Raw genomic sequence first — 27772 nt, forward strand, 5'->3', positions numbered from 1 at the left:
AGCCAGGCAGGCACAAACACGTGAGCGCAATTCTGGAACAAGACAGACTATGATGAGCAAAGCCTCGGAGAAGTAATTTTGAAAACTAAAACCCGGATTAAGGCTCTGGCCAGGAAAAGGCCTTATCTCCTCCCTCCAACCTCTGAGTTCATCTTCCCCTGGAAACTTGCTTCTAAGTTCCTCAAGGGCAGTAGGTGTGTGTATCTGTGTTGGTGTGTATTTTCATCTAGTGCCCAACACTGGGCACGTGAATGGTGCTCAGTGAATGCAGGTTGAGCAAATCACTGTGTGTTTCTCATGGTCCTTAGCAAGTAGCTCACATGTGGTATGCACCCGGTACAAATTTCTGGATTAAATGAGTAATCAATTCATTTATTTAACAAGTTTCTATTAAGTGCTGACTTTGTGGCAGGCACTGTTCCAGATGCTGGCGCTCCATCAGTGAATAAAACCGACAAAAATCCATGCTTGACCTAAAAAATAAGGAGCATGGACCCATTGAAACATGAAATTATTATTATTTTTCTCATTCTCATCTTTTGTAGGATTCAAACTCAAGTAGCTGTTGATCTAGTTTACTGTTATTTTATTAGGTTTTAGAGTTATACAAGTAATATGTGAATGTAGTCTCTTTGTGATGATTTAAAATCCGTATCTAGAATAAACTGTGTAACCCCCACCCAGGTCCTACCCTTGGGTCACCGTAATTAAAAGTATATATGTTTGTAAGCAACCTGGTCTTATATAAGTGTCATCATTCTGTGCACATTGTTCCATGACTTAATTTTTTTCCCCCTTGCAGCTATCTAGAAAATCCTTTTACGTTGGTACACAGAGGCTTATGTCAGGCTTTTAATAACTGCATTGCATTCTGTGGCTCGGAGTCTCCTGAGTGGGTAATCCTCCCTCCTGGCCATCGCCAGGAGTGATCATCTCAACCACGCTGCTCTCAGGGGTTCTTCTTGTCTACTCAGGTCAGGTTTTCTTTAGGTTTGAAGTCAGAGGAATTGGCTGGTTTGGGACCTACCTGCTCTAGCTCCTGCCACGAGAGAACAGTTGGCAGGCAGTTCGCTCTGCAGCTCCCGGGAGGACCTCTCGCAGGGACTGACCACACCTTCCTTCCGTATTATCTGTTCTGTGCACCAGCATCTCAGCCCCTCATACAAGTGAGGCGCGCCCGCACTGCCCACCACATTTTGGTCCTCAGAGTTTCCACTGAACGGAAATCCTTTTGCCCCCATTGCTGTAGGATTTGTTCCTGTTGTTGTTTTTAAAAGAAGCACAGCTAACCCATATTCAATTCCTCGACTGTGTAATTAGCCCTGAGTTGTTACTTTTTAAGTGCCTATTCTAGGCTCCACGAAATGCCGCTACTTAGAGACAATTTACCACACAGCTTGCCATACAGAAACATAAAAGGCAGGTTCTGTGTGTGCGAGGAATTGACATGCCGCGGTTAAAACATCACCAGGCCCCCGAGCGGGCCGCGCTGCCGACCAGCCCTTCCAAGCGGGTAGTTTGTGGGCCGAATGCTGAGCAGGGGCTACCCGGAGCACTCAGCCTGCCTGGGGCTCCTGGGCTCCTTCACCTCCATTATAAGTGCTGTTGAAGCATCCAGGCAATCAGTGACAATGCCTCCCTTCTGCTGAGGCTGATTGAAAGTGGTTTGAACTAATTTACGTAATATTACTAATTAGAGAACTCGGAGCATCATTGGAGAAGTTATTTCTGATTATGTGTGTGATCTGAAGTAACGTCTCTGGGAGCGGAGATCGTCCCCCCTCCCGCTGCCCCACGCCAGCCTCTGCCACATGGTGTCCTGGCAGAGGGACTGTGTGCTCCCGGCCCCAGTCAGGACATCGCAACCTGCTCTGTGCCTCCGACCCCTTTGGCAGCTTGGTGAAGCCTCGGGACCACCTCTCAGAATAATGTTTTTAAATGCATGAAATCCAATGCATAGGGTTTCACAGGACACCAATTATCATATTGAAATACAGTTATCAAAATACTTTAAAATTTATTTGATAGAGTAAAAGACATGCTCCTTTGAAGGATCTGTTATTGTATAACACAGTCTAACAGCAAGGCTAATAGCTGCCATAATTTCAAAGTGGGGCTGAGCTTAATCGAGCAACACTGTGAGGTATACGCCACGACTGTAATGGGTATGAAGAATCCTCGTGATTTCTGGGGGTGACGGCGTCACGGGAGCATGAATACCTCTGTGGTTTTCCGCCTAACTTCACAGTAGAAGGAAATGCTGAGTATCAGTTAGAGGTCAGTGAAAATGTACTTTTTCCCATCCAGGTTCACAGATCCGCGTGGATTCCCGATTAAGAGCCCTTACCTGTGTGCACATGCGGACACACTGTGTGACTAGTTGGAGTTGTCTCTTCATAGTCAATATTTGGATATTGTGATTGACCAAGGTATAAACTCAATGGCAGAAACTCTGTTTTTAATTAAAGGCTTAAAGTCGTCTTAATTGTAGCTAGGAAAATGTGGACGTTTAATTAGTCACTGAAAAGAAATGAACAGAATAACAGGAACTAGTTAACCATTGTCTTTTGATTAAGGGGGAAAAAAAAAACTTCCATACTCCTCTCTCTCTCTCACTGGTCTCCAGTGTTTGGCTCAAAAACTGACAACTGGAAGAGTCTTGTCTTATTTGTTCGTTTGTTCCAGGCTTAAAAAAAAAAAAAAGAAGAAGACTTAAAACAGAGACAGACAATGAGAAAATAAAAGAAGCAACCAGTCAGGAGCAAAGAAAATCACGTTAGGAACTCAAGACCAGAGAGAGAGAGAGGCAGAAACAAAGAGGCAGGTCTTCAGGGCTCTTGTGGTTGGTGCGGTGGAGGGTTTGCCAGGGAGAGGAGCGAGAGTTGTCAAAGACACAGATGCACACCCATATCTAAGAACACAGCGTTTCCTAGAAAATCGTAGATTAAAAGAAACTTTTTATGAGGATCCTATCTGCTGCACTGAGTAACATGACATCAAACAAGGGGACTTCAGAAGCTAGGATTCTTTTTTTTTTTTTTTTGACAGTTATTACTCCATGTCATCACTGCACTAAATGCATTTCATTAATTCTTTCATTTAATTTTCACAGTAATATGGAATAAATACCCTACTTAGTGCTGCCTTCTCTATATTAACTGTGTATGGCAGGCTTGATAGAAACCTAAAGGTTTTTCTCTGTTGAGGTGTTTGGTTAGCATGTCCTTGAGCTGTCTGAAAATGGACATGGTCTTCAGGAATAAGGAAATATTCTTACCAGCTTTCCCTGTAGTCGGAACACAGTTAACTTCCCAATGAGAAAACATCATTACCTTGGCACAAGACACAAGCTAACACATCCCTCTTCGATCACGCAGAATCTCACCTGTGCATCTTATTTTTTCATACGGAAGCTGGGATTCTTACCCCAGGTGCGAGGTCCATGAATAGGCTTCATCTGGACAGCGAGCTCCATCAGGCTGGGCAGAATCCAGTGTATTTGCAGAGATACTTTGGGGAGGGGAGTTGGGAGAAGATCTGCGTAGCTTTTTCCTCACTCCGTGACTCAGAAGAAGAATAAGGAACCAAGGAGCCAACGTCACTTCTGATCTGAGTATTCCTGTTTCTTGATTCTCATCTGAGGACCCTTTTTCTTAGTTGTTTAAATGCACCAGTTTAACCTCAGTCTCTTCTTCCAAAGCTGTAAAGTGCATACATTTCCTGTCAATAGCATTTAAAAATATTACGTGTTCTATCAGTTTCAGCTTCTTGAAGAAATTTCTCCTAGAGCTCTGTTTCCTGGCTGGTTACTCTCCAGGTCTAACAGCTGTCATCTTGGGACCTCATCCCCATCCTAGGGACTGACTACGTTTCCCTCATGCTGGATCCCCATTTCTTTCCTTTGTAGCAGACAGTGATTGTAGAGGCCGTTAGGCAAAGAGCCCGTGGCAGGCTGCTCAGAGACACTGGACCAGCCCTCTGAGCAGACCAGGCCACTGAGCAGAATAACCCTGGGGCCCAGTTCACCCTCCACCCATCCTTGAGGGCTCCTAGGAGGTGGCGGATGGATGCGACGGACGCTTGCAGAATCCCTGACAAGCTGATACAGTGTCTGCAGAACCACAGTCTTTCCAGCTTATGCTTAGCTGATTGGAATATTTACATTTTCCCTTTTATTGTTTTTGCTCTAAATATTCGTTTTCTGGAAGCGGGACATTTCACCTCCTTAATGGGCCTATTATCTGAGACTAAATGAAATACTAAAAGGAAGCATGATCCCAAAGGCGTTCAGTTACCAAATAATTGCTCAAGTGATCGGAATGTGAAATGAAAAAAAAAAGAGAGGTTGGCAAAGGGAACACCTTTCAGTGCCGGAGCCACTGAGGACACGTATTTTGTAGCCCCCAGAATTTAGACACTCACCTGCGTGTTTGGAATTCCGTATTGTTCCTCTTAGTTCCTGAATAGTTTACTGGCAAACCACGGTAAGTTCTTTTCAATATATAGTATTTGGGTTGTATAAAAAAATTACCACTCCTTTCCTTCTTTATATGCTATTTGGGTGAAATACTGCTGTCATAATGCATAAATATTCTTGTGAAGAGATTTTGTATTGATCTGTAAGGTAGCAACTTTAGAAATTTCACTTGGACAATACATTTTCCTTAACCTGCTTTTTTTTCCTCCCCAAACCCATGAAAGTATATCTTATAACAAAGGCTCCTACTGTGTCAAACAGTTTATTTTATTAATTGTATCCTAAGTTGGTTCAGGGTACAGATTCAACAGTGATTTGCTATAAATGTCCAGGAGTAGCCCGTGTAATAAATCGTAGCTGTTAGGTGCAGAATTAAATGAATCTTGTGTAATATGTGTAATTTAAAAACCGGTAGAACCTGATTAAACTTGGATCTGATAGCAGTGTGGTGCCAGATCACCATGTGAGTGATATTTATGCTTGTGAAGTTTTAAATCACTAAACTTCCATACCTAATTTCAATTAATTAGGGAAAGATAATAGAAGGGGTTTGAGATGGAAAGGATGATGGCTTCATAAATTCTCCGGGACTAGATGAAAGTAAATGCTTTTAGTTGAAGGAATGAGTCATTTTCTTAAGCCCTGCCCAAGGCTGCTTATGCCGCTACGGTGCTTTGCAGCAAAGCGTCCTCCCTTTCCACCAGTCACCGCCCATGCCCTTGACCGCCGGCCATTGAAGTCAGGTAATTCGACCTTAATTCACTTACTCGTTGGTTTGTCTGATTGAGAATAGCAAGTAAGCGTGGAGGGTCTGCTTATTTGCCTGGCACTGCTTAGCAGGAAGCCAGCCCAGTGCCTGTCCGCAGGAAGCTTCCTGTCTGGGAGAGAGGAGGGTTGGGGAAAGCCATACGAATACCGAGTGAGTGACACTAGGCGTGGGCCCTGATCCAGGGGGTGAGAGAAGGCTGCCTTGAAACTGGAGTAGTGTCAGGCAGCCTTCCCATGCCACGTTCACAGTTCAAAAATTCCAATCAAATCGAACAGGACTGAAAGGTACCCAGGAAAAAAAGGCAATGTTCCTGCCACCACTGACCTACTTCTCAGAGGAGACCCACGATGATTAATTTTTCATGAAAAACCGCAGAAAATTGTCAAGCTTAGGGCTTTACACGCATGTAGAGCAAAGAGTACTTCTGTGAAAAGTACAAATGGAAGCAAAAAGGATGTGTTTACTTGGTTTCTGGTAGCAGTAGGTACTTCTCAGTGGACGAGATAGCAGCCTGTGTTTGAGCTGTCCCCAGCTGGTGGGCATTTATGTTCTGTCCAGTGTCCTGTGGTCCCCAGGGCCCCAGCTTGAGCCTGCACCCCTGTGTGCATGTGTGGCTGTTAAGGACAAGGGCTATGAAGTCTGACTGCTCGAGTTCAAATCCTACGTCCCTCTTCCACGAGCCGGGTGACCTTGGGCAATTTACCTTATCTCTCTAGCCGAGTTTCTTATCTGTAAGATGCAGATAATTAGGGCACTACTTGGTAGGCGGCTCATAAAACTTGGAAAAGTGCTTGAACACTGTCAGGCATTTAATACCATCCAATAACTACAGTTACTTTCACTTTTTTTTAAATAAAAGCTTTATTGAGATACAATTCCCATATCATGTAATTCACCAATTTAAAGTGTACACTCCAAGAATATACAATGGAATAAAGACAGTCTCTTCGGCAAATGGTGTTGGGAGAACTGGACAGCAGCATGTAAAACAATGAAGCTGGAACACTCCCTTACACCATACACAAAAATCAACTCAAAATGGATCAAAGGTTTAAACATAAGACAAGATACAATAAGCCTCCTAGAGGAAAACATAGGCAAAACACTATCTGACATACATTTCAAAAATTTTCTCCTAGAAGAAATAAAAGCAAGAATAAACAAATGGGACCTAGTGAAACTTACAAGCTTCTGCACAGCAAAGGAAACCAGAAGTAAAACAAGAAGAAAACCTACGGAATGGGAGAAAATTTTTGCAAGTGAAACCAACAAAGGCTTAATCTCCAGAATATATAAGCAGCTCATATGACTCAATAAGAAAAAAATAAACAACCCAATCCAAAAATGGGCAGAAGACCTAAACAAGCAATTCTCCAAGGAAGACATACAAATGAGCAAAAGGCACATGAAAAAATGCTCAATATCACTAATTATCAGAGAAATGAAAATCAAAACTACAATGAGGTATCACCTCACACCAGTCAGAATGGCTGTCATTCAAAAATCCACAAATGACAAATGCTGGAGAGGCTGTGGAGAAAGGGGAACCCTCCTACACTGCTGGTGGGAATGCAGTTTGGTGCAGCCACTGTGGAAAACAGTGTGGAGATTCCTCAAAAGACTAGGAGTAGACTTACCGTATGACCCAGGAATCCCACTCCCAGGCTTGTATCCAGAAGGAACCCTACTTCAGGATAACACCTGCACCCCAATATTCATAGCAGCACTATTTACAATAGCCAGAACATGGAAACAGCCTAAATGTCCATCAACAGGTGACCGGATAAAGAAGAGGTGGTATATTTATACAATGGAATACTACTCAGCCATAAAAACCAACAATATAATGCCATTTCCAGCAACATGGATGCTCCTGGAGAATGTCATTCTAAGTGAAGTAAGCCAGAAAGAGAGAGAAAAATACCATATGGGATCGCTCATATGTGGAATCTAAAAAACAAAAACAATAACAAACAAACAAACAAAAACAAAGCGTAAATACAGGACAGAAATAGACTCACTCATAGACAGAGAATACAGACTTGTGGTTGCCAGGGGAGTGGCGGGTGGGAAGGGATAGACTGGGATTTCAAAATTGTAGAATAGATAGACAAGATTACACTGTATAGCACAGGGAAATATACACAAAATGTTATGATAACTCACAGAGAAAAAAATGTGACAATGAGTGTGTATATGTCCATGAATGACTGAAAAATTGTGCTGAACACTGGAATTTGACACAATGTAAAATGATTATAAATCAATAAAAAAATTAAAAAAATAAAGTGTACAATCCAGTGGCTTTTAGTGGATTCCCAGAGTTTTGCAAAGAACACCACCATCAATTTTAGAACATTTTCATCAGCCTCCAAAGAAGCCTCACTTCATTCCGATTAGCAATCCCTTCCCATTTCCCTCCACTCCTGTCCTCATCCCCTGCCCTAGACAGCCACTAATCTTTGTGTCTTTATGGGTCTACCTGTTCTGGACATTTTGTTACGAGTGGAATCATATACTGTGTGATCCATTGTGAGACTGGGTTCTTTCACTGAGCATGGTGTTTTCAAGGTTCACCTGTATTGTAGCGTGTGTCAGAACTCCATGTCCTTTTACGTCTGAATAATACTCCATTGTATGGCTAGAAAACATTTTCTTTACCTACTTTTACTTCTCATTGTCATTCTGCGAGCAGAATTCTTAGAAATAGATTGTTGAACCAAATGTTATTATTAAGGAAAATGGAAACTAGGCCTTAATATTTTTACTCCATTACTAAATAATATCCCTAGTGGCCCAAAGATCAAATTCACCGTATTCTTTGTACTACTACCCCTCCTCCCCACAAAAGGCTCAATAAAAGAGAGTGTTTTTAATTAAAGGGCACTGAGTAGAAGGGAGGGGGTGGAGAGTGGACCATCTCCCTGCCTTCAGGCAAACCTGTTTTCCATCTCAGAAAGCTGAGAGCCTATTTTTATAAGACTCCAACTCTTCATTTCCCCACAGTTTTTATTAAGAATATTTTGTCTGAAAATAAAACTCAGACTTTTGGAAAGTAAATAGCAAATTTGCTCAGTTTCATTGAGTTGCCAGTATCCATAGCCACCTTTTGTTTTTTTTTAAAGTAATCACTTCAAAACTGTCTTCTGTGATTCCTTCCTTATCATAAGTTATTTGGGAAGAGATTGATAACTCTAGACAGTGCAGAGCCACAAAAGTAGCCATACGATGATGCAATGATAGTGCTTTTAGCCCTTCTTCCAGAAGAGCAGACTATCACTGCCCGCTGGGGACGTGGTGATGTGGCTGGGCTCAGCTCAGTGACTCAGGGCCTGGACTCCTCTTACTGGACCATCGAGGAGCCGCCGCCATCCTTGGGTGAATCCCTTTATCCGCAGCCCTCTGACAGGCCACAGCTGCATGAAAACTAGGAAGGAGGTGCTGGAGGGGGAGGGCAAGTGCTCCCCACTGGAATTTGATGATGGCCAGCCCTAGATGTGCTCTTGGAGTTAAACCTACAGAATCCGGAGTGGCCTGTCTCTGTACTGTGGATGCAGAGCACATAGTAAGGGTGAAGCCATGTGTCTGTAAGTGAAAACCGGTGCCCTTTAGTCACAATCTAGGCCGTCCTGCCAGCCGTGGGCCGCATCAGCGTGCTCAGGTTTAGGCTAATGGGATGATACTGGCATGGGAATTGCTTCTCTTTGTTTAACAGACCAGGGCAGCAGTACTCAAAGATGTCACATTTTAAAATTTCACTTATCGGTAAATTAAAAATGGTCCCCAGAGTCCCTAATCCAGAGATGTCCAAACACTTGGCACGTGCCATGGGAGAGTCGCAGCAGCTCGGAACGAAAGGCAGTTTTGTTATTCTTGGTGACCAGGCCTGCTGCCCTGGGGTCACTGGGCCCCCAGCGGCAGAAAAAACAGGCTGTAGCCATCCCTGGACTCCACTAAGGATGAGTGCGACCGTTTGTCCAAAATCTTAGCATCGCCATCTTTAACTCTTTGTTCATTCTCGGACATAGAAAATGTTTCTACCTGTGAAAGGCAAATTTAACAGTCAGCGATTTAGAAAAAACAGAAGAACAAGGCACTCGCAGTGGACATTTATCCTTCGTCCTGACCCCCCTACTACTTTGTACTCCCCTTTCCCCCCCATGTGTGTCTTGGAGGGAGGCAGAAACCACCTGCTGTGACCGATGCCCTGACACTCTTTCCATCCTCCCCTGCGGCTAGAACTCAGGCTGCTGACCCAGTCTCCACCACCCAGACCCCCTGGAGCAGGTTTTGAATCTTCGGCTGTTGACGCAGAGGGGCCAGGATCTGTCCTGGGGAGGGGGTTGGCTGCTGCCGCCACTTGCCAGGGGCAGCCGTGGGCGGGGACCCAGCGTTGCGAGCATCCAGCATCACCATCTGCAGCGTCAGCAGGCAGGCCAGGAGGGTCTGTGCCCAGGCCAGCGTTTCTCCCTGGAAGCACTTTTGCATGCGATTGGAGGTGCTGTGTCTGTCTTGGCCTCGATACCTGGTTCTCCAGCTTTCCGTTGAGACTCACAGCAACCTGATGTCCTTTATAAATTGCTTCTCTGTTCAGACTAGCCAGAGTCAGTTGTGTGCAGCAAAGAACCCCAAAAGTGACTTCCACACCCTCTTCTTCTAGTGCCTCCCAGTTACCACACTGGGGCCAGATTTCACTCTGTGCTTCTCCCTTGAGATCTGCCTGCCTGTTCCACCCCACCCTCTGTTTCCTCGTATGAAAACCAAACTCTCTCCTTAGAGCATCCTCCCTGTTTGGTGGTCCGTCGCTGTTCCCTCCATAATAAGGATGCGAATTCTTTGGATTCATTCTTGAGCTGTCTTTCCTCCCACCCTGCCCCTGCCCAGTCCCCCTGTAGGCTTGACTGCCCTCTGTCGTATTGGCCCCAGACGCTCCTGCCTTTTGCAGCTGCCTCCTGACTGAGCTCTCTGCGGACAGTGCGACCCCGCATCAAATAGCCCCTCCCACTGCCCCCGGTCCACCTCCCCTGCATCACACTCTTGGCCCCATCCCCCTTGTGGCGTTCTTACTACACAGTGGCCCCAGCCCTACACCCCTCCCTGCATCCCCCCCTGCAGCGTGACTGCAGCTCTTGCCGTCAGGGGGTGGAGTGTATCTCCCATGTCCCTTTCACCTTGTGTCCGCAGCAGGGCAGTGAGGTGCTGGTCGAGAACACAGGCCAGGTGACCTTGCGCCGCCGCCTCTGTCAAGTGAGGCGGATAATAATGGTACCTGCTTTACAGGCTCGCTGTGGAGAGGAGGCGAGATGATGAACGTAGAAGGGCTAGCACAAAGCAGGCACTGAGTAGGCAGTGGCTGAACCGTCCACCTCCTCCATCGCCCTCCGTCTTCGCTGTTGCTGCCATCACCCTCATCACCACGTCTTCCTTCGACATGCAGCTCCGGTTCCCACTCCCTGAACACTTCTTCAGGAGTCCCGGTTTTTAGCGATTCTTTCTACTTGTAAGCTAGATGGTCTCCTTCCCTCATCTGGGTTTGCCCTCAGGCCGTCACCTGCTGGGCTTGTCCGACGTGCAGTCCAGTTAAGAGTCTGGGTTTTGGAGTCAGAAGACATGGCTAATTCAGGCAGTGACTTTGGGCTACGTACTTAACTATGTCAGCCTCAGACTCTGTAGAACATGGGAAGTGGTGGCTGTATCAGTGGACAGCTGGACGGATTAACTGCAACACTGACTGGGGAACGGTTCTCGCGCTGTCTGGCCCCTGACAGACACTCAGTCGCTGTAAGGACTGTTACTGTGCTGTTTGCATTTTTTTCCCAGCTCAGGAACCTCTTGAAGACAGGTTCTCTGCCATTTATCCATTTGTAGTATCTGACACACAGTAGGTGCTCAAAGCACTCAAGCTTTTTGGAGACAGGCAGACCTGGGCTTAAAACGAAGTGTCCTTTAAGAGCTGTTTGACCGAGGGAAAGGTCCTAGACCTCACTGAGCGCCTGCCTCCTTATGTGGAAGCCAGAGGAGATGGTATCTACGTACCTTGGTTATCTGGTGGCTCAGACAAGAGCATAAATTACGGGGCCCGTGTCAGACCTTGGTGGTAGCAGGAAGAGAGTGATGTCCTGGCTTGTTTTCCGTTATCCTCACTTGACACCAGGCTAGACCAGGCAGTAGTACCCCGTCCCTCTCCCTGTAGGAATTAGAAATGTGAGGAAGAGAAAGAGGCTTTTGTTTTTTCCTTCTTTGACCATCCCGCTGTTACTCAGAATATTCCAAAAGCTTGCATGGAAAACAACAACCAAGAGAGGTCTGTGATGGAAAGTGGGTACCTGATTACATGATTCACCTCGGTGACTAGTTCCTCTTCTGCCTTCACTTGCCATAGATTTTGTTCCACTTTAGGGCAGCCCTAGCTATCGACCAGATTTACTTGGAAACATGGTCTTTTCAGCGCAATGCTCCAACACAGCACCATAATCTGTAAATAATGCCACGGCGTTTAATCTGCATCATCTGACCATGTGCTGGGGGACTTTTAAAGGTTGCCACTAGGACAGGTTTGATCTGGAAGGAATGAAGCCCATGACGGGTGCAAACTGTTCCTCATTCACATGCCTCTGCCGCTGAGACCCCCCATGTGGGTATCATTGCCTCAGGTCTGAGGCTCGGGCTGTAATACACCAGTGCTTGAAAGGAAACCAGTCAAGGTGTTAAGTCATGAGGGCTTTTATCTTCTTTTTCTTTTTTCTGCCTTCATTTTTGGACTTGAATCTTTCTTTTCAGCTGAGGTATAATTAACATGTACCTTATATTAGTTTTAGGCATACAGCATAATGATTTGATATTTGTATATACTGTGAAATGATCACCACAATGTCTAGTTAATATCTGTCAGCATGCATAGGTGCACAATTTTTTTTTCTTGTGAGGACTTTTAAGATCTGCTTTCTTAGCAACTTTCAAATACGCAATACGGCATTATTAGCTATGGTCACCATGCTGTATATTACATCCCTGCGACTGACTGAAGAGCTTTTATTTTTGAGTGTAAGTCAGTCCTCCTGTGCTGTTCAGGTGGGCAGACCGTATAGGCAGACAGCAGTATGTGGTGATCTTCTAGTATCTGTGGTCATGTTTGTAGGTAGTACTTAAGAGTTCTGTATTGCTCTACTTTAGGGCCGCCAGCCAGCCTGGTTTGATGGGGGACTGTCCTGGTTACAGCACCAAAAATGTCTCACATCCTGAGAAGCCCCTCCGTTGTGGGCAAACTGAGCTGGTGGGTCACCGTCGATCTGTTATAATGGGGTTCTCTCAGACCCAGGTGGTAGTTTGTGAAGAAAAACATTTTTTCAGGGCATTGTAACTAAGACTTTCAGAAGTGAGACATGAAAAATTGTTGATGACGTGTGTTTAGTAGGAGTGTTCACCACTGTATAGGAAAACCCACCCATCAGGGACATACTTTAGGAGAGCATCATAGTCAGGGGTTAAATTTATACCCTGAGCTTCCCATAATACCCTTTAATTGCTTACTGTTGTCTGATTTATCTTGTCGCTGGATGGCTTTCCTGGCATTTCTCGAGAGGATCACTAACTATTGGTTAAATAAATACATCTCTGCTGCTGCTTCCCCGGGAGCAGTTTGCACAGAACTGCCCATGTGCGATGCAGCTCTGGTGCAAATCACTCCTCTCTTTTGCTGCCTTTGCCCTTGTGACTTCCCGTTTGGGGCTCTTATTTAAAACCATGAGCTGCCAGTGTCCACAGCTTCTCGGTCTGCACAGCATGCCTTCCAAATCGCCTGTTCTGTGGACATACCATTGTACCTATTTCAGCGGCTCTGCGTCTGACCCGACTTCTGCTCCTTTGAGGCCCCTGGCAAAGTGACAAGTTCAGGACCTGAACCCAGATCTGATTCTTCCTGCCCTACTTACACCACTGTGAAGTGGCCGGTGGTGGCCCCTGGCTTCCAAAAGACTGTCAGCGTGGCTGGAGAAGGGAGGCTCTTTGGAACAACCAGTGGCCCAGATTTCTGGTAGAGCCGTAGAAACCAGTCCTGGGGGCCCGGGTTCAGGGTCACGCCTGCAGTCAGTATTCCAGGCAGCGGAGAGGAACTGCGGGAGTGTGCCTGGAAGCCTGTCTTGTCCGCAGCATCCTGCCCTCTGCCGACATTGTTCTCCGGACCTTCCCAGCGCAGGGCCTGCACATTAGGGATTTCCAGCAACCTGGTCAGAGCCCCCAGTGCAAATTTCGAATATGCCACTTAACCTGGATTTTATGTCACACTGTCCCAAACATCCTTTCCAAAGCTGCTGAATGTGTCTAGCCATTTTCATGTGATAAAGCAACAGAGAGGGAATTAATTTTATTATATGTATATGAACCTTTTCAAAAGCATTTCTTTTGCCAAAATGGTCTCACAGCGTAGCTGGCAGATATATAAAGATACATTTTGAAATGCTCGTAAGAGGGTCACCCTGAGAGAATTTCCGTGATTAATCTACGAAGGTCACTATGATAGCAGTCATAAAAATGATGCAATTCCAGTGCCAAAAGACACCCATTGGAGACCTTTCGACCCCATTTTTGCTGTCTCACCCCCAAGATAGAACTGTACATCTTAGTCTTGAATAAGCCTCCTTCAACTAGCAGTGTGCAGGCAGTGAGTCTCACAGTGATTCCGACCCCACCTTTTCCTGCTGTGCTTTAATATTTTCTTTAATTGGCTCCACTGTAAGGTCAAAGATAAGCTGGTATGCTCCCTCTTGGCCTCTTTCTCTCAGGCGGTAGAGAATTTACTGTGAAATTTGAATTTTTGTAAATAGAGTGTGGTAGAGGGTCTTAGAGGGTCTCTTCAGTTTGTTGTTTTGTAAGGCCAGGGATGAGCTTGTACTGTGCACCCATCCCCTCACTTTGTTTAATGAGATTTGTGTAGATCAGATTTAGAAATTTTGCCGCCCCCCTGACTCCACAGTGTGTTGAATACGACTGCTGTTAGTGGGAGGGGGGCTCTTCTTACAGGAGGAGGAGCGGCCCCCCACCCCCCAAAAAAACTAACAAGCAGTTGCTTCTGAAAGTTGCCTTGAACTAAGAGGGCTTCATTTGGTTTTGGCTTGGCTTGAAAATATCCTGTCAACATGATCTAGAGACAGAGCAGCTTTTAAAACCAAAACTTATTGTTCCATTTGTCATCAAACAGAGACCATGAAACCTTGAATGGGTGGGCTCACAGGGCACAGTGTACTGGCCGTGGCTCTCCGTTATTGTGATGCACTTTGAGGACTAAATATCTCTGTTTCCTTCCACCTGACAAAGCTGTGCCACACAGGGAAAGAATCAGAGCCTAAAAGAACTGACAGCCAGAGAGGAAAGCTGTCAGCAACCCCAGGGAGGTCACATGCATTGAAGGAAAGGACCACAGTAAACTTTTTAGTAACCTAGAGCCTCATTGTTTGGGCTGTTTCGGTTCATTCTTGTCCAAGGTCTCCCCAGTCCGTACTGGAGGAACAGCTACATTTCCTCTTTTCCCGGATCAGCCACCAAATAGGGTTGGATTTCTCAAAGGCCAGACTCTACAGGCGTGACCTTCCTGGGGGGAGCAGCTCCCACGAGAGTATGACCTGGGTAGAGGAAGCACAGTCTCCATGTAGAAAATAGGACGTACGTTCAAATTAACCCATACGGTGGGGATAGCATGTGGGGAGGGTGCAGGGATTCTGGAGAAAGGGGACATTTATGGGGATCTGGAAGAAAGGGAAACCTACTCAGACTAGCTTGAGGGGGAAGAAAGTGCTGGGGTTGGGGGCGCAGTTGGGTCTCAGCAGGACTTCATGGATCCAAGGGCAGGAGGGCACTGACACTGTGGAAGGAGAGGAGGTGTGGGGACAGGCAGGAGAGGCATCGTTCTGTCAGTGACTTGTGCCGTCCCCGGGCCCACGTGGCCTCTGCTTCATCCACGGCCAGCTTTCTTGGTTTGGGTGCACTTACAGGATGATCCCCAATCTGCCTTCACGTTGCTTCACGTCTCAGCTCTTCACTGAGATGAACTGATTTCAAAAGGTTCAATTTCAGACTCCCAGGGGAGAACATGCGATTGGCTCATCTGCGGTCAGATGTCTCCTGAGACCAACCAGCTACTGCCAGGTGCTAGGGTCACACTATACGGACATGACGACAGGCATTCATCCCCATACGTGTGCACGGGGAGGGGCGGCAATGGGCTGATACTGTCCACGAGAAGGCATCGACTGAAAGCTGCCTGGAGGAGGGAAGAGGACATTTCAATTTGTTACTTAGGATTCTTTGGTTGTAAGCAACAGAAACCAAATGGTATATTTTAGGGGAGAGGGGGAAAGGAATTAATGGAAAGAATTAAGACGTGGTTCATAGGATTGAAGGAAAAGCTGAAAAATAGGCATTTGGAAAGTGGAAGGAGCTGACTAGCTCTGGGGAACTGGGAAGCAGAGCTTAATGGAAGCTCCTTCCGTGGTACTGCTGTCCGGGTGCCTCTGCTTCTGCCATTTTTCTGATCGAGGGTCTCGTGAGAGCCCTCTTCCTGGTTTGCAGACAGCCACCTTCTCGCTTCCCCACATGGTGGACAGCAGAGAGGAAGCATGCTTTCTCGGGTCTGTTCTTATAAGTACACCCATCCCATTCATGAGACCTCTACCCTTATGATTTAATTACCTCCCAAAGACCCTCCCGCCCCCCTAATTCTATCACACGGAGAGTTAAGATTTCAACACAGGAATATGGCAGGAGACAGAAACATTCAGTCTGTTACAACATGTTAAGAAACCCAGTAACTTTTTCAGAGAAATATTTTTGGTGATTGATAAAGTAATAGGATAGGAAGAGAAAAAATTAAACTCACACTGTACTGAATTTATGATGGTTCAGACAGGTTGAATTTGCTTAGAAAACTTCCTTTTGCTGTTGGTCTTCAGCTTGTAAATCTGGAAGGCAAGAGAGTTTGGAGTTGGTATATTGCCACACAGGCAGAATAAAATATACAGAGAATTTTTCATACCATTACATTCAATCTCTCTCTGTTTATTCATTTGTTTACCTGCCAGGAGAGCCCTCAAGTCACTGATTTTCAGAGTTTAATAAATCTGATCTACTCAAACTGACACAAATTGATTTATTCCCATCAATCTGAAGACAACTGTGGTTGAACAAAAAGCAGTTAGGGAGAATTAAGTGGGAGCTGTCAATATTAGACAAAGCTTCCCTATTTGTGTGGTAGGGTAATAGATAACATGAGAGTTTCTCATCCAGCCTGGTAACTCATGAAAACCAAACAGCGATCCAGGTGCCACGTGTATGTTATGAACTAACATCAGGTAGGCTTTTTAAGATCCAAAGGATGTTTTCAACCAAAATCCAGTTACAATCTGTGATGTTCTTTTAATAGATTTTCTTAAAGAAAGAGTGAGCCTTTTCATTTTAAAATAGCACTGGAACCTCTGCTCTATTCCTGTTGTGTTTGATTTCATAAACCAGAGCTAGTTTATTATGAGAAACTTTTATCTTCAAGGGAAAGCTGTGTTTATCTACTTATTAATTTAGGGTATGTTGGGAAATGCTTGGACCTGGAGGTCAGACAAAACTGGGTTTGAATTCTGGCACTGCTGTCTACCACCTTGGTGACTCTAGGAAGCTTTCTTTTTATTTTTGATTCAGTTTATTTATTGAATTGCCTACTGCAGGCATTTCTCATATTTTATCATTGGGTCTTCAAAGTCTTAATGAGGATTAAGTTTTGGGCTAAGAGTTTTAAACATTTCAGCATTTAAAAAAAAGCTGAAAAACTAAAAAGCATAAAGAACACCAAAAATAGTCTAAAGATTAATGTAGTGAATACACATGTATCTACCAGCCAGCTTCTGAAATAAAACATTAACAGTTCTGTTGAAGCTGCCTGTGTGCCAGTTTTAGTTAGAGATTAAGGGCATGTGACAGAAAATCCAAATAACAGTGGCAAATATGTATATTCTCTCGGGTAATGAGAATTTTGGAGGCAGGCATTCCTGGGACCCTGGCTGTTGTAGCTTTGTGCTCCTTCACCTTTAAGGTATGGCCCTTGTTTCCATGCTTACAGAATGGCTGCTGGAGCTGCAGCCATCACATCTGAGTTCCATGAAGGAAAAAATGCCAATGACAAAAGGGTTTTTCAGGAATGTACATCCAGTGACTTTCATTCCAGAGACCAGAATTGTGCTGGAAAATGTGACTATCAGCAGAGACCATTTTGCTGCCATTAAAATCTACATTCTACTAGGAAAAGAGAAGGGTTATTAGGTAGGCGGCTGGCAGCTTCTCCTTGAGAGGTTAAAATTATCCTAATTTAAGAGGTTTTTTAAAAAAATTTGTCTCTTTATATTTTTACTGTAAGTGTATGTATCCCTCAGAAATACATAGACTTATTTTACATGCTTTTGAACGTGATGCAAATGATATCATATCCTGTATATGTTCTTCCACAACTTGCTTTTTCCCCCCTCATTCAGCTGTATATTAGTCATCCACATTCATGTGAATCACTCTGGGTTATTTATGCTTTTTACTGTTGTAGAATATTGCAGTATGTGACTGGACCATAATTTACCATTATCCATTATGTTGTTGTTTTGGACACGTAAGATATTTTCGTTATTCTGCTGCTTTATTTATTCTCTTCTGTTCCATTAATCAATTAATTGATTTTTCTCCACGTGGGTGTTTTTTTCCCACTTCTTTGCAAGTCTGGTAATTTTTAGTTGGATTCCAGACATAGTGAATTTTACCTGATTGGATGCTAGATATTTTTATCTTCGAATAAATATTTTTGAGGAGTCCTAAGACAATAGTTATTTGGAAACAGCTAATCCTTGCAGTCTTGCTTTTAAGGCAGCACCAGAGCAGAGGTTGGTTTGGGACTAATTTTGCCCCACTACTAAAGCAAACCTCTTTGAGCCGTCTACCCGATTGCGAGGTTTTTCCTCTCTGAACGGTGGGACTAAGCATTGTTCCCGGCTCTGTGTGAGCCCTGGGGACTGTTCCTGCTGGTCCTTTCAAGTGTGTCTTTCCTTGGCCTGGGGGTGGTTTCCCCACCTGCATTGGTCAGTTCTCCCTGAAGGCTTGAGGCGGGGACCCCCAGCAGCTATCTGGGGTTCTCCGTCAATGTGGCTCTCCTTGTTGATTCTCTGCTCTCAGACTCTCGATGCCTGGACTCCAGCTCTGTTTTCTTCACCCAGGGAGGCTAGCTCTCCCTGGGTCTCCCCTCCCTGCAGCATGGCCTGCAGACTTTCCACCCAGTGTCACCTCTCTTGCTTCCCGTCTCTCATGATCACTGATGGCCGTGGCGCAGTTCCCTGTCTTGAGTGCCATCGGCTCATAGACTTCGTCCGGTGTTTTAACTGTTCCAGGCAGCAGGGTAAATCTAGTGTGTGTTCCTCTTCGCGGCTGGAAACAGAAGTGAGTCCTCATTGTTGTTTTTGTTTCCTCTTTGTAGTCACTGGAGAGGATACGCCTCTTTTCACATGTTTTCTGACCACATGGATTTCCTCCTCCTGCAGAGTTTGTTCATCTCAGCGTCCCCCCTCCTCCATTGAAATATATGTTATATGTCCTTTTTTAGTAACTTAGAATAGTTCTTGATACATTTTACAGATTAATCTTTTGTCAGCTTACATCAGTTGTTGCTAACTTTTCTTAGATTTAATTATCTTTTCATTTTTAAAATTACATTGTTTTTTGATGAACAGAAGTTTTAAGTTTTAATGTGGTCCAGTTTGTCAATTTCCTTTAATAAGGCCAGTGCATTTTATTTTGTTTTATTTAAGAAATCCTTTACTCTGAAGTCATTTAAGATATTGTACTAATTTTTTTTCTGAAAGCTTTAAAAGTTCTTGCAGCCAGATCTTTAATTCCTTTGGAACTGACATTTATGTGTAATAGGGATAGAGACCCAATTTTGTTCTATTTTTTTTTTCCAGTTGGGATTTCCAGTTGCCCCATCACTATTTAATAAATAGTCTGTCTGTACAGAAAAGAGTCTGGCAGGCCTGAGACTTCCTGCCTGAAAGGCCTGTTCACAGGGTTGGCCCTTGGCTGGTGTCTGGGAGCCTGGATTTCGGGAGGGTCCCCACCCTTCCCAGCAGGGATAAGGGGGCCTCACTCTGCCTGGACGGCACAGGCAGTGTGGTTTATGCTGAACACCCTTTCCTTCTGCGAGTCTGGAATGTCAGTCTGTGCCCGGCTGAGGCTCCTGTGTGACCAGCCCCCAATGAAAAACCTGGACACAGCCTCCGTAATGAGCTTCTTTGATACACGACATGTCACATGTGTTGTCACAGCTCATTGCTGGAGGGGGTGAGCGTGTCCTGTGTGAGTCCCTAGGGAGAGGACTCTCAGGAGCTGGCGTCTGATTTCCTGCGCCCCGTGCACCCGATCCCTTTGCTGACCTTGCTCTGAATACTTTTGCCGGGATAAATCACACCATGAGTACTAGGTGCTGAGTCCTGTCAGTCCTCCCCAGTCATCAAACCTGGGGGTGGTCCTGGGGACCCCCAACACACTCTCCTTTCCCTGCTACTGTTAAAATAATCCTGAGAAGCAGGTATTGGGCAGTGTCCTTAACTACTGTTAAACATTCATGTCTTCATCTAAACATCTAAAGCCCCCTTCTCTTTCAGGTGTTTTAGACAATGCCTGGCACATACCCTGTACCACTCAGTAAGTGATGATTGACAACCATAAAGAAGGAACAGGTATTGTAGTTTGGAGGAAGGTTAAATAATCATCTGTAAATCTTTCCAGTGGGCATATTTTATGTTTTTGCAATTAGTGAAATGCATTTTCCCATCTCTATTAAAGGTTAGCAATTGTAAATTTTTTTTTATCATCTTGGGACGTTTATAGTCCCTTTAATATCCTAAGTTAGAAACCTTTGCTCCTTCCTTAATCTTGTCTGAGAATTTAAAAACTCATTATTTAACATGCTTCCCACTTTGGCCTTTGTGTCATGCTCTGTTCTGAGTGTCTGTGTCTCTCCCCCCCGCCACCCCCGAATTCATATGTTGAAATCATAACCCCTAATGTGATGGTATTTGAAGATGGGGCCTTTGGGAGGTGATTAGGTCATGAGTGTGGAGCCCCTGTAATTGGGATTAGTGCTCTTATAACAGAGACAGAGACCCCCAAGGGCTCTCTTACTCCTCTTGCTGCCATGTGAGGGCATAGCCAGAGGTCGGCTGTCGGCAGCCTGGAAGAGGCCCTCACCAGAAGCCGGCCACGCTGGCGCCCTGATCTTGAACTTCTAGCCTCCAGAACCATGAGAAATAAATTTCTGTTGTTCATGAACCACCCAGACTGCAGAACTTTGTTACAGCAGCCGAGCTAAGACATGTCACTGTGTGATTTCTAACGGAGCAAGCCAGCTGTTCGTCCAGCCAGTTGCTTATGTTCATTTAATGTTTGTTTAGGTCGTAGTTCATTATTAGTTAAGCAAGTTCATTTACATGTTTTCTTTTTCATTTACATGTTTTGAAAGACATGTCTACAGTTATTCAAAATCTGTTTTCTGCAAATACTATGGTCATTTCTACATATTTCTCTCATGATGTGTTTGTAAGAACGTCTCTATTTTGTCATGTTTTAAACACTGTTGACATTGACCACGCACAGGAGGTGAGCGTGCATACAGTGACTGGCACAGTTACCTGTAAACCCTCTTACCAAATTCTAAGAGATGTCTCATTTGTCCATTCAGTGTCTTTTGTCTCATAGAAATTCACACGCCCAACCTGCTTTTTGATAGTGATTCTTCTCTAGTGGCTTGTATGCACAGATCAATAGTGTCCACCCATTTTCTTCCCCTAACGAGGGGAAGCGAATAATCATGCCTGCCCATTTCAAAAACTGCTCTGAATCGAGCTTAATGCCTGAAGTCACACCCACAGTGAACGGAGTCCCTTTGTCACTCTGAACCGCCGCCATCTCTCTCCGATCACATGTGACTCTCTGTGGCGCTCAATAAACAGGTCCGTCTCAGTTTCCTTCTTCTGCAAAGGAGCATCCAAAAGAGAATTTATTTTTTCTGCCCACTTTAAAAAATCTGATATAAAACCATTCTGAGCATCGCTCGTGTCATTTATGAGGCAGTTCTTCTGATGAGTGACTCTGCTGTCCTGCCCACTGCGCTATAACTGTCATCCGGCTTGTTGGCCCAAACTTACTGCTGTACTTGGTCATAATTGGGCCTCGTTGTTTTGCTGTGTCAGGCAGTTTTCCTGGTTTAGAAATGGGAATGTTATCTAGTGCGGTGCTGGCTCCTTAGAGCTATTAGGCAAATTACCTACCAAGCATGTTGAATAAGCGTGGACACTTAGCTTTTTCTCCTTCTATCAGGTGAAGAAAGTTGGTGTATCCCATTTGGCTGCAATGAACAGACCACCGAAGGGTTGTCAGCCCAAACAAATAGGGGTCTACAGTTCATCAGCCCACACAGTGTCCTCAGGGGCCCCGTGTATTTCCTACCTGAAGCACCACCACCCTTACCTTGCTGGCTTCCATCTTCCTGCTTGTTGCCTTGTGGTCCCAGGGTGACTGTACTGGCCACGTGTGGGTCCCCTTTGGTTGGGAAAGCGAACGCCTCCCTGGGACTATGCCCTTGGTGCACATCTCTATCCCCACCTCAGCCCCACCGCTAGGTCGATTTCTGCTGGGGTCCCGTCCGCCAGATCTGGGTCCCATGGCCGTTCACAGACCCCAGGGAGTCTTGGAAAACAGGGAAGAGGAACGTGCATTTTGGTGTGGGCCAGGCATCGCTCTCAGCTGGGCACAGCACACGTCTGCCCGCAACAAACTTGGGCTTCTGCTGGCCAAGGGGGAAGGAAAATGGACACGGGGCACACGGTTGGTGGTGCTGGCCATGGATACGTGTTCTCAGTCTCTCTCCTTCTCTCCTACTCTACCCCACACCCACAGACAGAGATCATAGAACCACCAGAATCAAAGCTGAACCTGTCACCTCTTTGCCAGACTCACTTACGTAGCTTCCCCTGCTCTTAGGTGAAAACAAAATACAAAAACCAAAAACACTATGTAAAATAAATACAAGGTCCAGGGCGATCTGGCCCTGCCTGCCTCCATGGTCTGATCTCATACTGTGCTGCTCCATGCTCTCTCTGCACTAGCCCATGGCTTTAAGATCCTCATACTTTGTACCTTTCTTCCTGTCACAGGACCTGCACCTGCCGTTCACCCCTACCTTCTTCAACATCAGCACCACCCAGTCAGGGAAGCTGCCTCTGACCTCCTCAACTGCTTCAAATGCCCTCATATGTGAAGGAGAGAGTTTCAAGCACCCCTTCCCCAAACACTAATAACATAGTCACCCCCTGTTATCCATGGGGGATTAGTTCCAGGACCCCCTCCGCATTTCAGATACTAAAATCCATGGAGTCTCAAGTCCCTTCTATAAAATGGTGTAGTATTTGCATATAGCCTGTGCATCTTCCACTGTACTTTGAATCCTCCCTAGACTACGTCTGATACCCAATACAATGTAAAAACTATGAAAATAATGGTAAATACAATGTAAATACTCTGTAAACAGTTGCCAGCGCACAGCAAATTCAAGTTTTGCTTTTTGGAACATTCCAAATTTTTTTCCCCAAATATTGTTCATCTGCAGTTGGTTGAATCTATGGATGTGGAACCAGCGAATTTGGGGGGCTGACGGTAATTCTAATTTTGCGTTTATTTGTGAGCCCTTTTTATTGTCCTTCACCAGAACTAATACTCATGATGTGTATTCTTTAAGAATGCTTTGATTGCAGGTTTTTTTAAAAATAGCTTAAATAAGGTAGAGCTTATATTTCTTATATAGTAGCAAGTCTACATGTAGGTATCTCCTGTCATTGATGAGGTTCCTTGACACTGTCATGAACAGTGTCTCTGCCATGTTCCTCTTACTTTCCACATGGTTGCAAGATGGCTGCTGTAGCCCAGCCATCTCCTCCTCCACGTTTAAGAGAAGAAGGAAGGTAGGGAGACAGTACCACTGACATCTGAAAGCAAAAGTTTCCCTGGAATCCTCCCAGCCAGTTTCTACGTATGTCACTTTGTCACTTGGCCACTTCTAGCTAGAAAGGAGTCTGGAAACCACATGTGTAGCTTTTCCAGCTTCTGTAATGGAGGTGAATAAGGGAGAAAAGGGGGAGAAATGGGAGTTAGGCTAGCCCACCAGTAGTGGTCTGTCTCACCTCTGTTGCCCCAGTATTTACCAGAACAAGTACTTTGGTATTAGTGGACGAGCAGGGGAAAAGCTCACACGCTTTTGGTTACCTGTTCATTTGTTCATCCACTGTCCAGCATGAGCCAGTCTTTATACTAGTCAGTCTGCAGCTCTCCTCATGGCCGTCCTGGCAAGGTAGACTTGGTATACTTCTGTTTCCATTAGAAATGGAATCTCAGGAAGAATAAATGACAATCCTAGGGTTATGCAGCTCTGGAAGGGGCAGAACCAAGGCTCAAACCCAGACCCCCCTCCCTCTTGGTCTCACCTTCTGCAATACTGCACTGCTACCAGGATGATTACAGCGGATCCTGTGAAAACACCTGCATCTGAGGTTTTTTTCTACCAGGGGGCAATGATTAGTAGCCCAACAGAGTTTTGCTTCTCTGTTAAACACATTTTGTCAAAAACAATTTTGCTAATAGTATTGCAGCTGTAATTTGGGGTGATTTTATATTTGGGATCTAATGAGGTGACATTCATTCTATGAGCGGGGCTATAGTTTTTAGCACAGGGCCCTGTATGGTAGACTACTTAATAAGCATTTACCCCACAGTTAGTCCATACTCTAAGACTAAATAATTTGCATAATCTTTTCCTGTTTAAGCACATAAGGTACTTTGCCAGGAATTTTTGCCCTTTATTATTTCTGAAAAACCCCAGCATTCTTATTTCAGAATAAATGAAACAGGGATCATCTATTTCATGCCCACAGCTTACAGTTATGTATTTGTGAACTAAAATATTTAGAGATATTTCATCCTTGCAATGTGTTTTTTTTTAATGTGTGGGGGTTTTGTGATTATAGCAGTAATATATGCTCAACTGAAAGAAGTTTGGGAAGAAGGATAATGAGAAAAATCACTCATAATTCTATACCACCCAGAGGCAGTAACTATGTTAACGTTTTTGGCATAATCCTTCCTAATCTTTTCTTAAATCTGTTTCTGCATAGCTGAGTTCATGCATTATTTGTAGTTCCGTGAGCTGTGAGTTTTCATGTAACCTAAACAAACCTCGTTACCATAAGCATCATTGTGAATGGCTGCATAATGTCCCTTCATTAAGAACATACCATCGTTCATAGTTTTTGAATGCTCACTAAAATAAAACAATGAGAGAGCTCTTTAAGTAAAGAAACTTTCAATATTATTCTGTAGACTTCAAGACAGAAACATTTTCTTGATAGATAAGCTCCAGGATCTGCCTCTTCATTTTTTAAGATCTGGTAAATGTGTTCTGTGGTGTCACAGACCAAGGTAGATCCCTCTCTGCCAGTCTCCCCTTTACTCCGGCAATGTTTGTTCTCTTTCTAAACGTTCAGTGTCTTCCTCATTTTGTAATTCACCACGATTGCTTCCTGTCTCCCTGGCCCATCTGACACGTCTTGATTTCCTCCTGTCCAGCAGGCCCTAAGGTGCTACCCTCAAGTCCAGGTTTACCAAGATAGACGTGGGGAAAGCACGTCCTCTACTTGGCCGTCCTCATTCCTCCTCTTCTCAACCTTTGTGTTCAGATTGCCTCCAAATAGAGTGACTCACGGACAGCTGGACCAGGGCCCTCAGAGCTGCAGAGTACCCAACTGACAGCTCCTAGAGTTCTGAATAACTGCAGCACGCGTCGGGGGAGGGTCACTGTAACTTCCGTGGCCAGGGCTGATGCTAAAGTTAGTATGGAGGAAGTATTTTTGGTTGTTTGTTTTGGTTTTGCAGTTCAAGGCCTGGAAAATAATTCATTCTCCTCTGTGATATGACGGATGCTCCAAATATGAGAACCCATCAGATGAGAGATTTTTAAATTTTCAGAAAAATTTGTTACGTATTTCCTTTAAAAGACCATCATTTACTCCTACATTGTATGTGTGATTAAAGGCTTGATTCTTAGCAACCAGTCTGTAGGATGTATCCCAATCTGTGTTATGAAGAAGAGTTAAGCACTGCTACCTTGTACGTTTTCCTTCCAGTTCCAAGCTCTTGCCTGTGACCTTTCTTTTTTTTCCCTCTCTGGATGCCTATATGAACCCGTGTATGATTGCATCACTACTATCAAATAGCCTAAAGTACTTTTGGAGTTTGCAAGTGGTGGTTCCCAGCACAGAAACCAGCGCTACCTTATAGAGCCTTCGGTCTGATGATTTCTGTGTAACAGAAAGCCTGCCAGTCTTTGAGTGGCTTGGTGCTTATCAGTCCCGTCCTCAGGCCCGTTACTGACCAAGCGTTGACAAGAACTTCAAGACCGTCCCTGCTCTGCGCTGTCGTGCCTTGTGGTGTGGGCACTCCTGGGCCCTCCCGAGAGGCCGGTCCTCTTACAGAGAAATGCGACTACCGGCCAGCCATGCATTCCTCTCTCATCCCATGGATAACATTGTAGATCTGCAGGCTCGGTGGTGAGCATAGAGTGGTCGGAGGCTGTCTTTACTGAAAGTGAGCACAGCCTTTGAGTTGCCCATGCCTTTATTCCTGCCACATCTGGCTCTGTAATAGAAAATTATTTAAATGGAAGGGCGCCATTCCATGTCAATGGTTTAAAGAACCCCTCTTCACAACCCACCCCCCCAAAAAGAGAAGAAGAACACTCCATCCTTTATTGATGGATGGTTGGATTATCTCATGGATGTCATGGTGTGAGCCTTGAATTGCTAACATTTTCGAGAGGAAGAAGAATCTACATCCTGACACATCCACTCACGGGCCCTCTACTGCATCAAATACCGTGTTAACAATTTATCACGGGTGAGCATCAGTCATTCTTATTGTCATGATGACTTTTCCTTGGGAGAACAAGATGCTGACAATTTTTATGTCGTAAAAAAACAACCAGATCCTTCAGTCTTGCAGGCAGGTGTCCCCTGACACCAAGGGGATGAATATTAAGAGGTCAGAGAGAAAATCACTCATGTGTTCCCTCCAGCTGTTCCCTCCTGCTGTTCCATATCTGGCCAGCATCTGGTGGCCTCGAGCCCCATTGCCACTCCTCTCCAATGTCTCTTTTCTTCTCATCACTCAGCTGGCCCCTCCAGCCTCTACAGCCTCACATGATTAATAGAATTTCGGGGGAAGGAAAGGGTAAACTTAGACTGTCTGTTAACTTTTCATTCTTCAGAAAAGTTGTGGGCAATAAAAGCACTGCAGACTGAGAAGTTATTTGAAACCTCAGTTCTAAATATGCCCACCCCTGCTTAAAACCCGTCTGGGGCTGCCCATTGCTCTTGGAATCCAGACAGGTCCTTACAGTGGGCCACAAGGCTCTGCGTGGCCTGGCCCTGTCTGCTGCGTCTCCTGTCACTCTCCCCTGAGCATTCTGGCCTCCAGCTGTACTGACTGCATTTCACTTCCTCTATGGACTGCGTCCCTCTGACATCCTGTCCTCATGCATACTGTCCCCTCTTCCTGGAAACTCCTCCTCCTTTCTTCCTATACCTGAACTCCTGCTCGCCCTCCACGTATTTGTTGTCTTACCCTCAAGTCTTTGTTCACACGTCACCTTTTTATTGAGATTTCCTCTGACTTTAAGATTGCAGTGCTTCCATCCCCCCCCGCTCTCCCTAACACCCACCCTGCTCCATTTTCTTCTGTAACTCTACGTACCACCCAACACACAACACACACACTTACTTGGTAACTGTACTCATAGTCTGTCTCTCTCCACTAGTAGGTAAGTCCCAAGAGGGCAAGAATTTTCCTTTGTTCTGTTTTCATCCCTGTTCTTTGTGCCTCATGTATTACTGGGTCCAGGGTAGCTGTTTATTAAATATTTGTTAAGCCCGTGGGGAGAATATTAAATCTAAGTCACTCCATTTTCTTTGTGGTCTTCTCTCTGGGTATTTAGTTTGATTCTTTTAAACACGATAGCTGGAAGTTTCTAGACAACAGGAACCAAAATCTAAAGGTATTTCGGTCTTCTCATATGTGGGCTGTGCTAAGCAGCAATGGGATGTGCTACAGACAGTTTTCAGCCCGCTGCTTGAGAAGATGGTTCTCTGAAGGTCGAGGCCACCCTAGCTATGCCCCCCACCCCAGCTCTTTCATGCCCCACTCAGTGCAACCAAGTCAGAACACAGAAGTCCGGGCAGCAGGCTCAGGCAGGCTCCCAGGGCCCAGGGGCTTTGGTTTCTAAGGTGGTAGATGGTCTGATCTACTTACACCTCCCCCTAGGGCCGAGCTCATGGCCCATAATGGTATCCAGGCAGCTTCTCTCCCACTATTTGGAATTATCTAAATATAACTTTATTTCCTCCCTAGAGCGC

At 45.1% G+C, this 27772-nt stretch overlaps 1 protein-coding gene and 1 long non-coding RNA gene across 5 annotated transcripts in view; one reads left to right on the forward strand and one right to left on the reverse strand.

The window, feature by feature from the left end:
- Window positions 1-27772, forward strand: part of CPPED1 (calcineurin like phosphoesterase domain containing 1) — a 226309-nt gene that overhangs the window by 79583 nt on the left and 118954 nt on the right. The window lies entirely within an intron of this gene.
- On the reverse strand, window positions 23583-25083 carry LOC140687020 (uncharacterized). Its single transcript, XR_012061026.1, has 3 exons — window positions 24969-25083; window positions 23795-23837; window positions 23583-23700 (listed from the first exon to the last, which is right to left on the reverse strand). It is a non-coding gene; the product is annotated as an uncharacterized lncRNA (long non-coding RNA).

The sequence above is a fragment of the Vicugna pacos genome, chromosome 18 (genome assembly GCF_048564905.1).
Source record: "Vicugna pacos chromosome 18, VicPac4, whole genome shotgun sequence".
NCBI classification, from domain to species: Eukaryota; Metazoa; Chordata; class Mammalia; order Artiodactyla; family Camelidae; genus Vicugna; species Vicugna pacos.